Source organism: Neofelis nebulosa, chromosome 1 (genome assembly GCF_028018385.1).
Source record: "Neofelis nebulosa isolate mNeoNeb1 chromosome 1, mNeoNeb1.pri, whole genome shotgun sequence".
In the NCBI taxonomy this organism is placed as follows: domain Eukaryota; kingdom Metazoa; phylum Chordata; class Mammalia; order Carnivora; family Felidae; genus Neofelis; species Neofelis nebulosa.
In genome coordinates this window covers 180,330,800-180,343,440 of record NC_080782.1, presented here as the reverse complement: position 1 = coordinate 180,343,440, position 12,641 = coordinate 180,330,800, and the positions used below count along the sequence as shown (strand labels likewise).

The 12,641-nt window shown below is 42.0% G+C and overlaps 1 long non-coding RNA gene across 1 annotated transcript in view; it reads left to right on the top strand.

Annotated features, from left to right (window-relative positions):
* Nucleotides 1-1,418: 1,418 nt before the first annotated feature.
* The window catches only part of LOC131483652 (uncharacterized), a 35,149-nt gene continuing 23,926 nt past the window's right edge, over nucleotides 1,419-12,641 (top strand). Inside the window, exon 1 of the long non-coding RNA XR_009247837.1 lies at nucleotides 1,419-2,244. This is a non-coding gene — a long non-coding RNA (uncharacterized LOC131483652). The remainder of the gene's footprint in view (nucleotides 2,245-12,641) is intronic.

The following is a 12,641-nucleotide window of genomic DNA, read 5'->3' as shown; positions in this document are numbered from 1 at the left end:
GCGGGGCCTGCGGTGATTGGCGGGCGGGCGGGGAGGTCGGAAGTACTTTGTTTTTTATGCTAATGAGGGAGTGGGGCTTGTCCGTATTTACGTTGAGGCGGGAGCCGCCGCCCTTCATTCACCCACATGGCCCTTCGAGGTGCTGCCGTCGCCGCCCGACCTGCGCCTTCGCGCCACTTCGCGCCCTCGGGCGAGGCCGAGGGGGTGGGGACGACCCCCGCCGCGTAGTCGCGGCTCGCGCCCCTCGCGAAGCTCCTTGGCGGGGCCGGCCGATCGGCCGGCCGCACCCCCGGCCTGGGGCCTCCGGTCGTAGTAAAGCGGAGGCGGGTGGGGAGGCGGGAGCGAGAGCCCGCGGCGGGCGAGGCGAAGATGGTGGCGGCTACTCCTCCTGGTGAGTCTGCCCGCCCCTCCGCCGAGTGAGTGAAACCTGTTGTGTGCGGCCCCAGTCCGGAGGGAGGGCGGGCGGGCGGGTGGGGCGGAATGGCCCGGGGCAGCGTGGCGGCGGCGGCGTGGCCGGGGGCCGGGGCGGGTCTCGGGCCGTTGGCCACCCCTGCGTGTGGCAGCGGCGACTCGCTGCCCCCTCGCTTGCTTGCGGGCTGGCGGAGGGGCAGGGCAGGGCCGGGGAAGGGAGGGTGGGAGGGGGCGGCGTGCGCGAGGCGGCCGCGCCCGGGACCCGCGCGGACCCTGCCTGGGCCGGCCCCGGCGGGCGGGTGGGCGCGCGGCGCACACAATGGCCCCTCAGGGAGGGTACGCGCGAGGCCCGCGCCCCTTCCAGGGCTCGGGGTGCACGCGGGGCGCGGGGTCCCCGGGAAGGGAAAGTTTCTCCTGGGGGCGAGAGTTAAAGCGCCTCCAGAACAAAGCGGCGGCGGCAGCGGCACATGGGGCAGGCCGCGGGCCGGGAGGGGGCGCGCCCACGAGGTACCTGCGCGCTGGCGGGCGGCGTGGCGTGGGCGGGAGCCCGCGGGCCCCCAAACTTTGTACGCGCGAGGGTGGGCGGAGGGCGCGGGAGCTCGGGGCGGCGCGGCCTGGACGCCACCCCCACTCCGCGTGGGCTTTGTTAACCCGCGTGGGCAGTCCCGGGTGGGGCTCGCAACTTCCCGGGCCGTGGCCCGCGGAGCAGGCCCTGGCCGGCCTCGGTGACGGCGTGGAGCCGCCTTTGCCCGTCCGCTGGCGGGGAGCGCGGCGCGGGAGGGCTGGCCCGGCTCGGCGGGAGCGGCGGCCGCGCCGCCATATTCCTGCGGGGCGGGCTGCGCGGGGGTGAGGGCGGGGGACATGGCGGCGACTGCGCGCCGCCGCCGATTGTTCCCGGCTTAGGCCTCGGGCCGCGTGCGACGGGCACCGCAGTCGCGGAGCCCCCGCCCCTCTGGGCCGGGCTGGGGGGGGGGGGGCGGGGGACACAAAGGAGGGGCGGCGCGCCCGCGTCCCCGCCGCGCTCGGGCCTCGGCGCCGCCGGTCGCCGCGCGGCTGCCGCCGGGAAACGGGGTGGGGGGTTGCCGCGTCCGGCAGGGCCCGACTCTGACCCACCGCCCCCTGGCGGCCGCTCGCGAAACCGCAGGGCCATGCACCCCCTTGTGCGACATGTGCTGCCGGCCCGGGCTCCATGAGCGAGGCGGGCACTTTGCAGTCTCGAGCGTTCCTGCTCCCTTTTCTACTCCTTAGCCGGAGCAAAGGGGACGGGAACTGGAGAAGGCAGACTCGTTCCTGCAGTATCGCCAAAAGAAAAAATTACCAACATGCCATCCGACCACATCACTTGAGGAAACAACTCTTTATCCCGGCTTGCAGCCACGAGGTCTTGGATGGGGGAGGGGTGGTAAAGAATAGTCCCTTTGCTGCTGCTGCTTTTCCCTCTCATTAGAACTGTACAGTAAAGGATTGCTGTGGATCATACTGGAGTATTTCAGGATCTTTTTAAATAAGACATGAATTTAATACCTGTGGGTTTTTCAACTTTATTCTCTTACACGTTTACACTTCTATACATTGTTGGTCTTTTAAACATTGCCAGTGTTGCTTGGCTATGTTATCCTCATTTTGGCAAATGAATGTAACTAATTGATACAAGAGCGTTAGAAATAAGCAAATTTAAATTTAAGTATGGGTTTGGAGGTGATAATAATTTTCAGCAAATATGTTTGTCTTTTATCCCTGTCTCCCCACCCCCCAACCCAGTCATACACGTGGACCTAACTGCACCAAAAGCTTTTCTAAGGATACTTGCAAGAAGAAAGTTTTCCCTAGTGGGTAAGTGTATTCTAATTCTTTTTGGTTAACTTTTTCTTTAAAACAATTTTTTTTAATTTTAATCATTTGAGTAAAATGGGATTGGGTTTTCAAATAGTGAAATAGGTATCTTGTATTTTGTTCACTTACCTTTTCTAAAATATTAACTCTGTGGCCAGCTAATTTTTAAGTTAAAGTACAATGCAAATACCATAAAAATCTTTGGAAACTGGTATGCAGTTTATAAAATGTAATTTTAGAACTGCTTTAAGTTGGGTGATAAAGTAGATCTAATTTGGAGTAAGTTTTCAAGGTTCAAAACAATTTAAACAGGATATTTAAGTTCTATAACAAGCTAATAACACTTGAAATGTAGTCTGAAAGGTAATTTTGTTAATTGATTTGCCAAGTATTTGCTAATTGGAAGCCAGAAGAAAAAAATGTTTTGCCACGTGGATATGAAGATTTCCTCTAAAAAGGTACATGTATGAATCAAATTGCCCTGTTAATTCTCATTCATATGCAGTCTAATCTTGATTTTTTTTTTTTTTTGAGTATGTCTTTGGGAACCTCCAGGTAAAGGAAGAGCCACCAATTTCTTTGACAGTATTAGATGGTTAAGATTGTCTTGTGAAAAAGATTTTTTTTCTACTTTTAAGGTGTAAATGTGCTTGTGAATGAAATTCGCAGGTTTGAGATAAACTCATTTTCTCTTCCCCATTAGGAATTATGCTGAATTTTGTATGTTTTCTAGCCCTTAAAAGTTTGAGGTGTTCTTCTAATTATTTATTTCAAATTTAGCAGGAATAAAGAGAACATCACCTTGTGAGACTGAAGATTGTGACCAGTCAGAATAATGTCAAAGTGCTTACAGTGCAGGTAGTGATATGTGCATCTACTGCAGTGAAGGCACTTGTAGCATTATGGTGACAGCTGCCTCGGGAAGCCAAGGTGGGCTTTAAAGTGCAGGGCCTGCTGGTGTTGAGTGCTTTTTGTTCTAAGGTGCATCTAGTGCAGATAGTGAAGTAGATTAGCATCTACTGCCCTAAGTGCTCCTTCTGGCATAAGAAGTTATGTTTTCATCCAATAATCCAAGCCAAGCAAGTATATAGGTGTTTTAATACTTTTTGTTTGCAGTCCTCTGTTAGTTTTGCATAGTTGCACTACAAGAAGAATGTAGTTGTGCAAATCTATGCAAAACTGATGGTGGCCTGCTATTTCCTTCAAGTGATTTTTACTAATTTTGTGTACTTTTATTGTGTCGATGTAGAATCTGCCTGGTGTATCTGATGTGACAGCTTCTGTAGCACTAAAGTGCTTATAGTGCAGGTAGTGTTTAGTTATCTACTGCATTATGAGCACTTAAAGTACTGCTAGCTGTAGAACTCCAGCCTCGGCCTGTCGCCCAGTCAAACTGTCCAGTTACTGAACACTCTTCTATGGTTAGTTTTGCAGGTTTGCATCCAGCTGTGTGATATTCTGCTGTGCAAATCCATGCAAAACTGACTGTGGTAGTGAAAAGTCTGTAGAAAAGTAAGGGAAAATCAAACCCCTTTCTACACAGGTTGGGATCGGTTGCAATGCTGTGTTTCTGTATGGTATTGCACTTGTCCCGGCCTGTTGAGTTTGGTGGGGATTGTGACCAGAAGATTTTGAAAATTAAATATTACTGAAGATGCGACTTCCACTTTAAACGTTCCAGAAATGTAAAGTATTTTTAAAAACTTTGTAATTTTAATTTTGAAATTCATCTATACAACTTTCTGTTTCTTAAACTGAAGTTTTGTCATAATTTTGTGCTAAAACATTCTGAGGTTGCATGTCAGGATTATAAGTTTTTACTATATTGGAATAGATTTATTAAGTATTTGATTTTAATTGTGTCTGAAGGAAATTTATTTTAATAAACGTATGATAATTTGTGAAGTTGGGAGATGCCTTTTTGCTTTTTTAGAGTTGGTATTTGCGCTGTCTTCATCCAAAAATTAATAATTGCATTGCTTGTGCATTGTTTATTTAAATTTGGTGAAAATACTCTGTTTAAAGCAATGTATTAAGAAAGTTGTGGGGTTTGGTTGCTTTTTAAGCATGTTAATTGACATTTGGGGAGGGGAGGTTGTCTTGTTTCTAGTAATCAAATACTGTTTTACCAGTACTGGTGTTCTTAATGTATAACTGTTAACTGGTTACGTACTAGTTTTCTTAGTAATTATCTATGCTGTATAAACAGTTAGTGGTCCTTAGACTGTTGTTAACTTTCTGGAACTTAAAAAACAGTTAAAAAGAAGACACGCCAATGCTAAGCAGAGTGACAAGTGTGTGTGTGTGGACATGTCTCATGCCAAGAGTGTAGGCTGGGAGTCTGAAGTTAGGTTTTCTCTAATGCTGTAATACTATTAGTACTTCTCCCTTCATAAACCGGACTTTTGCAGCATTGATAGTTGGTCTAGGCATATGTAACTTCAAGTCCACTGGAGTGGAACCTAAGAAGTGGCAGTAACAGTATTTTATTCAACATTTCTGCTTTTTCTTTCATGTGTTTGTGTCTAGCCTGTGTTTTCACCTTGTAGAAGAATGTGGGTTAACTTGAGAATAATCATATTTTAAAGGATCCGTTGTTAAAATTGGATCCAAGCTAAATTTTGAAGGAAAGCTGTAATATGGAGTAAATTTGCCATAACTTACTTATTACACCGTGTTATAAAATAGATTATGTAAAATCTGAACATGGAAAGCTTAACTGCTAATGTATCCCTTTTTAAAGAAACTTAGAGTTTAATCATGGATCCCTGAATAGAAAGGTAAGAGTTTCATAGTTGTGGAGTGATTATTAAAAGGTAACTTTTCAGAGAGAAAATACAAAGAATTGTGCCACGATTAATAAAATGAGGATCTAATTGTCCTTTAGTTTGAGTTCTTAAACCTTTTGAATTGAAAACCTTAAAGTGGTTTTGTTTCGATCATTTAATGACAAATACTGCTTTAAATGTTTTTAAAGCCCCATAAGGTTAGCATGGGTTATAGTAGTCTCCAGAAAGGTGTGCCATGGTGATTAGTGAAAAAAGTGATATTTACTCTACCAAACCATATAATTTCATTTTAAAGCTTTTAGCATTACTATTTAATATAGAATAGTGATAAGACATTTAGAGGATTTCTTTACATGCTAAAATGGAAGTCAGATTTTAAATAAAATATTAAATGGTTAACTTTTCTCCCTAGATGCTGAACCTTTGTAGTATTTGTGTTCAGAACTCAATTGGACTGTAACTAGACTTAACACACACATTTATTAACTTGTTTGGTGGGTGTTTTCTTGTGAGGTTGGCAGTAGGGCTGAGGTTGTCTAGAGTTCACTAGGAATTGCATTTTATTTGTTTCTGGTTTTAAAATGCGTGGCAAAGTTTATGTTCATGATTCTGTTAAGATTTTCTTAAACAATACAACATAGTTTTCAAGTAGCACTAACAAAAAGCCATCTAAATATAATTAGCCATTTTGAGATACAAATAATTTGAACACCTTGATTATAGCTCATAATTGCCTGCCTTCTTTCTAATTGACCGGGGAGGGGGGAAGCTCTAACCTTTTTTTGTATTTTGACCTTGAAATTGTTAAGAATTGAGTATTAGGGTACTATTGCTTGAGTTTTGATAGCTTTAAGATTATTTTCAGGAAAAATAAGTTTTTCTATTTTTTTGCATGTTATACATGTATGATTCTTAGCCTGTGTTTAAAAGGAAAGCACTTACAGCTTTATGAATTTTCAAAACTGCAAAGTAGTGGTGATTTTACTAAAAACTTTGAGATCTTCATTTTACAGGCAGACCTGTCTAAACAGAACAAGCCAGAGTTGGGTTTTTCCCTGTAGTTTGAAGAGCCCTACAGAATGATTCCTGACAAAATGCAACCTGCAATTGCCTGGAGAACAATTCAGTATTATGTTAAAGTTTATTATGTATTTAGTGAAATATTGTTCTGTTAGAAGTTGACAACTATGGTGTAGTTGTCTAGCATTAGAAAACTAGCCTTTGGGCTGAGTAGTAAAGGTAAGGAGAGCACAAGTATACAAAGGCCAGTATTTGGTGTCCAACTAAAAATAAGATCATCATGTCTACTTTAGTCTGCAGATTATCCTTTGCCTTAGAGGTTGTTTAGCCTACATTGTTTTTAAAGTCTGAATTAATATAGTTTTCTGTTTTTGTAAGTTCAGTTCCAGATGTAATATTCCTCAAGAGTTTTAAAGGATAACTCAAATGGATGTATCCCATGAATTTTAAGACAGTAGGAAAACTGTTAAGGCTTAATTCTCTTTCCAGTAATTTCAGCAGGCATAGCATTCAGAGGCCTACTTCTGTATTTGCAATTTAGTCATGCTGTTTGAGTTGTTTGGTGCGTTTAATGTAAACATAAAATTCCATATTTTAAGACTGTTTGTTAAGAAATTGTCCAGAATGAGCATATTAAAATAAAAATTTTAAGGTCATTCTTAGTTGTGGCAGTTTCTCTGGTGTTATTTGTTATTATAAATTGATCCAAACATCTTTGCTTATCAATTTAAGGTAGTTGGGAAGTGGAGACAGGTCCTGAGGTGATTTACTGCCTCTATTAGTTTACTTTACTAAAGCATTTGTAGTATCTATGGCAGCATTTGTGTCTTAGTTTTACAGATGAGGAAGTGAGATCAGCAGTATTTATTTGCAAAGATCTAAGACCAGTGGAGTCTGGATTAAAACCCAGGTCAATTAGTCGATTAAAAAAAAAAAGGTTATCCTCTACTATTTTGAATCTGACAATGCTTAAATCACATTTGAATTTGCTTGATTTGGAGATTTGGGTTCCTAGTATATTAAATTCTGCTTGGGGCTCCCAAGTACAATTTTTTTTTTTTCCAATCACAGATCATAGGCACTTAAAATCCAGCTAGTTAACTTGTTAATTTAAGTAGGAAGCATCTTTATTTTGTACTTAATGGGATCTTGTCCACATGTTAATAGTTTTGTTTTTGTTTTTGTCCTGTTGATACATTGAAATTTAAGAGAGGAAGCCAAAGTGTGTAGTCTTAAACTGCTTTTTAGTAAATATCTAAATATTTGCTGACAGGGTTGAATGTTTTTTAATGGGTTTGTATTATACTTAAACCAAATTAAGATCTTCAGCAGTTTGTCCAAATTGTAGTGTTTTTATAATAAGATGAAATTTAAGATTTTTAAGATATTTTGCTTGTGGCCAGTAAAGCAATTCTAAAAGCAGAAATTCCATCCCTGTGCAGTTTTGAGTACTTGAAAAAGTAACTAAATTGGCAATGTAAATACAGGTTTAGTCATTAATGGGGCAAGTATTTATGGCATAGAGGTAAAAACAAAAAATCCTGGGGTTGATGGCAAGTGGTGCCAAATATATTCAGTGCAATGTTTCCATTATTAATAACTGCATGCCTAAGCTTAAGAGTATGTACGCTTAGTAAAAGAAGATGAGTACATACCTGTTTACATGCCTGTTTATAAGATGTATGTATTCTATGAAATTGTTTCGGGAACTATAATGTTCACCTGAACTTAGACTAAAAGACCTAAAGACATTAAAAGGTTCTTAAGTTCCACTGATAAAACTTTAAAGGAATCATTTTCCTTTACTTGGTTGAGGTGTTATCTGTATGGGAATATAGACATACAGGAAGCTGGGACTGGCAAGAGTAGATGACAATTACTTATAGAACTATTAGGTACCTTAAAAGTCCAGTTAAATTCCTCAACAGATTCAATGCAAGGGCCATGTTCAGTGAACACTACTCGAATCTAGAGTGGTTACATGTTGAGATCAGGTTCTTCACCCCAGGTGGGTTTTCAAAACAAAAACATGAATTCAGGTGTATAACAATCTAGAAAGCAAGTAGGGCTGGATGCTAGGAAGACCAGCATTTTGAGAAACTGGTTGGTTTTGGTCTATGTATTGTAAGAACATAATGAGCCATATGAATGCAGCACATCAAAGCAGTACCTCAGAATTTGGAGGTGAGACTAAATAGGAATAGAGAATGTACATTTTGTGTTTCATACAGGTTTTATGGCTACTTTGCTTGGCATAAACCTTTTAGCTGGTGCCAATCTTACATTTGCTTCTGAATCCATAGGATTTTCCTTCCAACTCTATGTAGTAAATAGTAACCCCTTTCTGCCCCAGTGATAAGCCAACTATGCAGTTGTTTTTGGATCTCCTTGGGGGTTGAAGTTTGTATTCACACTGGTCTACAGATCATTCTTGACAAATGATTTCCTAGCCCTCCAAAGAATTGTCTAATTTGTGCCATCTCATGTTCTTTGATCTATAAAATTCTAGGTTTACATGGAAAAGATGTAGTTTCTGCCATTCATTTTCTGAACATTTCTGAATGAATTATTTTCTTTACTGTTAATGATAACATTGTAGAGGCTACTTTTAAAATATGGAACTTAAGCCCCCAGCTCATTCATTAATCATCTTTGTGCAAAGACCTTAAAGTGCTCTGCCTCCCTTCATCCTTACTCAACTCTCCGAGCATCCTGATGGCTGACTTTCTTCATGGACTTTGCGCTTGCTCTTCCCTTAGCTTGGAAAAACCCTTTCATAGGGCTACATGGTAACTGTTTCCAGTCTGCACAAATAGATGAAACTAGTTCTCAACTACATTTTTTTATGTTTATTTTTGAGAGGGGAGGGGCGGAGAGAGAGGGAGACAGAATCTGAAGCAGGCCCTAGGCTCTCAGCTGTCTGCACAGCCTGATGTGGGGCTCGAGCTTGTGAACCATGGAATCATGACCTGAGCTGAAGTCCTCAAACTGAGCCACCCAGGCACCCCCTTGTAACTACATTGTTGATTTTCACTCGCTGGGTCACTTTTCCTGATAGGGGACTAGTGGCTTCACTTGAGATTTTGTTAGAAATGCAGGATCTGGGGCCCTTTCCCAAACTTGAATTCGTGTCTTCTCTTGAAAATCATTTGCCCACCCACTCCCTTCTAGGATGCTCTGTGAAGGCAGGGATTTGTAAGTGTATTGATGCATAGTCAATGCCTGGAACAGTACTCAGCACATAGAACACCTAATATGTCTTGCATAAGTGAGTGGAAGTGCCCACAGGTGAATATGACTGCTTAAATGAGAGGCTCTGTAGAAGTTCACAGGAAAAACAAGACATTTGTCTGTTAGTCCATAATGAATTTAAAGGTAATCATTGTAAACTACATTAATGATAATCTATCAAATGTCTGTTGGAAAGGATTAGAGTAGTATGAGGTGGGAAATGAAAGCACGAGATTACAGTATCTAGTAATCATCCAGGAACAATGAAGATCTTAAAGTGTCTGAAGCTTTAAGAAAATAGAAAATCTTCCCTTCTGTGTTCCCTTTGTGTGGCAGTGTTTTGGTGATGGAAGTAAATGTTGAACTTCACAATCTCACAAAATGAGCAACTAACTGATGTTCAGGCTACCAGGTTAAAGGAGTGCACTCGCCAAACGTGCCAAGGAAGGTAACCTTGATGAGAGGCTTTTAGTGACAGGTTAGTTCTCAGGATTTTGTTGCCTGAATGAAATAAGGCTCTGTCTTGTAATGGTTTTTTAGTCCCTGTTCTCTGTTCTCCAATTTTAAATCCCCCCCCCCCTTTTTGTTTATCAAACAATTTAGCATTCAGAAAATGTCACCATGCTTACCAAGATACCATATGGTGTTCTAAGTTTCTAAGTCTTAAGTTTCACCACCAGCAGAAGGTGTCAGGAATACAAAGAAGTCTTTATGCTGGTTTACTGGGCTTTGATGAAATTCTGAGTCGTCTTTTTGACACCCTGGGACATAGCATCAGTAAAACCAAAATCTCAGGGATATTTGTGGTGTAAGAAGGGTCATGGTAGAGTTGCTGAAGGAAAACCAGGTACCTTCTCGGGTTAGTTTTAGGAAACAACATACAGAAATTGGTAATGGCAATCGATTTTCTCACACGTCTGTAAGTTCATCTAGTTTGTGCGCCCCAGAAATATGCTGTAGACTCTGGAAGACTTCTAAAGTCACAGGTGGTACTGGCTAACTGGTTGAGAAATTAAGTACCTACTTAAGGAGCCCCAGGGTATATTTAAGAGGGAGACTTCCTGGTTCAAGTACTAGTTTCTCCCATTAGCAATATAGGCAAATTGTCTTTAATTTTCCCACCTTGGTCAGCAAGATAAATACCTGTTCTAATGGTACCAGTCCACGTGAAGCCTGGACCAACTCCGCATCTGCCCCACCCTCAAAGCGGGTTTTTTGTTTAAGCTTTGCTCAGTTTGAACAAATTTTGGTGTGAGACCCACTTTAGGTTGTCTGAGGGATAAAATCATGTTTAGACCTGATCCTTTTGTACCCGATTGGGAACAGGAGTGACAGCTTTCCATCCCAGAAGCACACAGGATACCTAGCAGAAGGGAAAAATAATTGTGAGTACATCCTTGCTGCCTCCAAACAGTGGGATTTCAGTAACGGGAGGGGTGGGAGAAGAAAGGGTGGGAGAATTATCAGGTAGATGACACCTTGAGCACGTGTGCAAGAGGCAGACCTTTAGCAGGCCTACGACGTCCTTCATCTGCATGTGGCTTGGCTGATTGAGTTGCTTCTAGGTCTCAGTTTACATGTTAGTCATTACCCTACTCAGGTCTCCATCTCTACCACTTGTTTCATTTCAAGCACAACACAGATTTATTATAGTTATGTAGGTCAGGGGTCTCAAAGTGGATCTCAGTTAAAATTAAGGTGTTAGCAGGACTGTGTTTTTGGAGGCTGTAGGACAGGATCCATTGCCTTTTCCATCCTCTAGAGCTCAGCTCTCCTTGGTTCTTAGACCCTTTTCCACCTCAGATCCAGCAGTTGTGGGCCAAGTCCACACGTTGCATTATACTGACCTCTGTCATCAGGTCTCCATCTGACCTTCTGCCTCCCTCTTCCACTTTTAAAGACCCTTGTGATTTAAGGACATGGGGCCCACCCAGATATTCCCAAGTAATCTTATTCTAAGGTCAACTGATGAGCAGCCCTAATTCTTTACCATGTATACTATTGGTAGGTTCCAGGAATTAGAGTGGGGATATTTGAGGAGGACCACTCTGCCTACCATGAATCGCCCATGTCACTTTTGGGCATTGTAATAGTCCCAGGCCTGTGTAACTACTTTGGATTTTATTCAGACTGAGCTTAAGTTAATGAATTAAGGAAAATACTTTTAAATTTTTGGTGAGAAAAAATAGACCTCAGACTATCTTAAGAATTTTCCTCTGCAGTATTTAAATGTCAGTTTATAGAGGTTCAAAGAGAACATGATTATTCAGAAATACAATAACTACCCCATTGTCACTCTTGTCTGAGTAAAACAAAGATTTTATCAGATGAAAAGAGTTCATAGTATATTTCTCACAAACCCATTCTGGAAAATGTAGAACTGCGTCAGTCTACTAACCGATTATTTAAAGAAAGACTTCCAGGATGATAAAACCATGAAATAAATATTTATTAGCCAATAAAATATGTACACATTAAAGAACTACTGTAAGAGAAGAGACAGAATATGAAGAGAGCATTGGGCTGTAAAACCTCAAAATTGGCAAAAACTAGGAAATCAGCCACTGGAGACAGGTAGAAGGTAAATAAACAATTTATCCTTCGGTTTAATTAGAGTACAGAAAATGTTTGATTGTTACTTTTATTTCAAAGCATCAACCAGCAGAATAAAAACACTAAACTTTGAAATTACTAGGAAACGTGCTTAAGAAAACAACCCACAAAGCTAAAGACATGAAAGAAGGAAACAGAAGCAAGACGATTTTAACAGAAATTCTCAGAAAACACTTTTAAGTAGTTTGCGTTTTAACTCAAACAGTTAAGTTTTATAAACCTATAAGCTTTGGTTATTTGTAGCCATAGGAAGTGAGGCAGGTGATGGTTTGATCATGCTCAGAGGTAAGTCCTGGCCCTTACCTTACTGCTCCCTGGCCTGGCAATAACATCTGCTAGTATACGTGTGCTCCTTGAAAACAACAAGCAGATCTTATTTTGTATTCCCCAAGATGAGTGCAAAATAGACATTCAGTAAATATCTGTTGAATGAATCAAAGATCACTCCCAAATATAATTTGACAATTAGTGTATTTTCTGATTTACGGCAGTAGATTTCCACACTATCCTAATGTTCTTCATCTAATGCCAAATTTTGTCCAGAGTCAAGATTGTGCTTGCTTTGACATAGAGGATAGAAAAAAGACAGTCTGTAAATGGCAGGGCTAAGGGCCAGGACTTCATATGTGATGTGTCGTGACCTGGTGGCTTCTGAGGGCTTTACTGATGTGTCATAATGTGATAAAAAGGGTTCAGAAGAGATTTCAGACAGAAGTTAACTCACAGTTTTCCTGCTTTGTAATT